Source organism: Silene latifolia, chromosome 4, assembly GCF_048544455.1.
Source record: "Silene latifolia isolate original U9 population chromosome 4, ASM4854445v1, whole genome shotgun sequence".
Taxonomy (NCBI): Eukaryota; Viridiplantae; Streptophyta; class Magnoliopsida; order Caryophyllales; family Caryophyllaceae; genus Silene; species Silene latifolia.
The window spans coordinates 32,956,023-32,960,051 of NC_133529.1; positions in this window are offsets into that span (position 1 = coordinate 32,956,023).

Below are 4,029 nucleotides of genomic sequence, written 5' to 3' on the forward strand. Positions count from 1 at the left end.
TCAGACACAGCGGAAGACTTCTAAACTGCAACGTGGTGACTCATCCGAGCTATCCCATACGCATCGTCTCATACCTGCTCAATAACTGCTCACCACCCCCGAATGGATCACCACAGTTTTTAAAACATTTAAACGGGGTCAGTACTAATCACACAATTTATATAATCCAACAACACAACAAACAACACAGCTCAAACGGTCACACACACAATCACACCCACTCCAATCAATCTCCGTCACCGACTGTCCACTGGACCAGCCCTGCCAGTGGGGGACCGCAGCCGTACCCACCAAATCCCCGCTCATCATACCGAGCGAAAACCCTGTCCCATTAATGTGCACATCCCCTCCCGTGGCGGGTTCCACGGAGGGCGAAACTAGGGCGTGAAGCCACTCCCGCAAGTGACTCCACTCAGCCGAGAACGCATCTCGAGAACCACAGACAAACAATCACAATCATCAACCGTCACAATACGAATACGATATTATTCAACAACCACAATACATCAACAACACATTATGGGACTAACACTGAGTAGGGAAACCCTACCTGGAAAGCAACACAGAAAGACGGTCTCAACAGCTGATATCAAAAGGCTTCTTCTACGAATCCTCCTCCTAACATACAATCATATAACCACTACCAATCAATAAACACAACAAAACCCCAAATCCCAAAATTAGGGTTTAACCAACTTTAACGAAATACTATAAAAACGGTACGTAGATCTTACCCTCGACGCAAGGATCACAAAGGTATAAAGAAAGGTAAAATCCGACCTTCCAAGCTCCGGGATTTGCCAACAATGCGATTGATGCGAAGAACGTAGTTTGTTTTCTCTTTGAAAGTGATTAGGTTTATAAAAGTGTTTAAAGAAAGTGACGGAAGTAATTATATACCAAATCGCATTATTAACAAAACCCGACAAATCTCTCCCCCATAAACCGGCTACTCGATCGAGTAACTGAGGTACTCGTTCGAGTTCCCCCCTACTCGATCGAGTGCCAAGGCTACTCGATCGAGTACCCAACAGGTCAGAAACTATTTAAAAACGCAACACACCCTTACTCGACAGAGTAAAGCCCACTCGATAGAGTACCCAGAGGCTCATAAAACCGTAGTATTACAGTCTTCCCTCCTTAAAAGAACTTCGTCCCCGAAGTTCAACCCATACTCAAAAACAAACATACTAACTCGATCAAGACACAACAACGTAACTAAGAACTCAAAACAAAACTCCAACCAAACATGAACTCGTAACACCAATTCCACTAACTATTCCTACCTCCACAACATGGCTCACGATATCGTATCAACTCCATTATATATCTCTCGACACTAACTCGATACACTATCAACTACCGTCCACAAACGCTGCTAGCTCCGTAATATATCATCCACTAGCAAATCCAATATCAAAACACTCATAGACATCAAACGGAATGTTACATTCTACCACCCTTAAAAGGAGCTTCGTCCTCGAAGTTTACTCACACTCATAAACATCATCATCCAACTGCCAAGACTATCGAACTCATAATCATCATCATCCAACTGTCAACACTATCGAAATATTCTCACATTCCTAAACATCGAACTACTACAAGCACGGTCATGACCTTTAATAAAATCAAAACAAATATCCGTCCTTTATGCTACACCAACACTCTACTTCCAATTATACTACCATATGCACAACCATCAAAATCTCTTTTATCGCATCCTACTCCTCTTAAGATAAATGTTACGTCCTCGTAACTCACTAATACTAAATCCTAGCTATATCTTCTCATTATCCCCATCACCACCGCATGTCAAAGATAACCACCTATAATCTGAACACTCGCCATGCATAAATATAAGGCTCTCTTACTTAAACAATTCTCATACTTCAATTCACTCGTCACACCACCTAACCTATACCTCAAAATCTTTAGCTTAACCCAAAACTTCAACTCTTCCACATTACCGCAACATGACACACCTCTCTATATAAACTATATAAAACTCTTATCGCCAAAAGCATAACTCACGATCCACATTTGTTACGTACACTCACACTAGATCCTCAAGTTCCTTTCTTTCATTACCGCAAGACTCATACATAACTTAACACGACACTAATTAGCCAACACCCTACACTCATTGTCTCAACAAAGGATTATGAACCACCTGCATATATCAGATCATTACCACACATGTTCTACGAATCACTTGCCATGACTATGACTATCGATGCCTCATCTTAAAACAAGATCAAAATTATCAGAATAACAACTTCTCACAATCGTGTCCCATCAAGAATGTCACTATACCATGACAACAACGAAAACATGTACAACTCTCTTTCATATCATACTCTACCCTCATTCCAAAACTTAACTGGTAAGAAACATCAATAAACAAAACAACTGTCTATCTGTACAAACTGAAACTCACAGGAAGCAACATCAAACAAAACAACAATTTATGTGTAACTGGTATGTACTTTCGAAACTCGAATCATAATCATCCCGCCTACTCCACCACAACCGGTGACGGCATCGCAACACCGCCACCAACAGCCACACCGCAGTGCGAAAATACCCGCATCACAACACTAAATACCGTGCTCGGATCACCACCCGAGGCGCCACAACCACATCGATAGTCATCACAACTTACACAATCCCATAAGCACTGACTCAACATAACTTCTCGGACAAGAAAAACTTACTCAAATCCACTTTACTAAATCACAAAGCAACATATTATATGAATTAAACAGATAATAACCTCATGAATATCATCCCCTTACCACATCACGGAATAACATATATCATGAATACATACAAGTATAACCAGTCATACCGGATCAATCAAATTATTACCTTTTTTGAATATCATTCAATTAAATTACCGTGTCCAACATATATTACAGAACATTCAGATAACAGCTTTATAACTATCACACCATACCACTTCCCGTGAGGTCAGCACCTCACACAAACATTTATACACATCATAGACCCGTAATGCTATCCAACTAGTCAGTCCTGATCACATAAGTTACCACTCGATAAAGGTTACTTGTCGCCCGAGCTTAACTCATATGCCCCTCGTAACATATTCCCCCATTCGCATAACCACCACCTTATGCCAAGTATAACCATACCATTACTATTCAACTATTAGCACCCGCCTCATCTAACCACATCTTATACTTCCTTATAACCGTACATATCAATCCGGCCTCTACAAAATCAACCTCATTAGAATTGCTATCTTTCTTATCTATCATCACCCTTAACCACTAGTTACAACACCTCAACACTACCACTGTCCGGACATCAAACCTCTTACACTCATCTCTAAACATCACGATTTCTTTCCTATCTTTGGTTATCATCCCAAATAACGAACATCACATACATCAACAAAAATCACCTCAACACTATTTCCAATTCCATCCTTGCTTGTATAGTCACCCGACTCACCACCAAAATCTCATATCGTGTAAATTCTTTACCCGTCTTCTTACTTTCCTTAATTCCCGAAACTCATGATTATCATGTTGTCCTGGAACTTCTATATACTGTAACCTCAAATCCTCATGATAGTATCATACATCTCGACAATTCCTTACTTTTATATCACATAACCTCGGTGAACATGTTCCTAGTTTTACTCTCCTCATTCTTTTCGTTTACCCTCGACAAGATCCTTTAGTAATTCTACTCTTCATTATTTCTATCTAACTCTCTAGTGCTCCGGTTACCTTCTCATTGCTCCAAAACTCACATCTCATTATTTTATATCGATATCATCTCCCTCTTTCTTACCATCGATCTTTTCTTATCTTGCTATCACTCACCCTGGCCACTAATCTGTCCATAGAATCAACGTTTAATGTTCAAACAATTGCATCTCCTTTGTACATCTCTAGAAATCAAAATTCCTTTCATACCGTTAATTGCCCAAGGAAATCCCACAGTAGTTTCACCTCTTAATAAACCAAATCTCCCAAAATCACTCACTGTCTACAAATC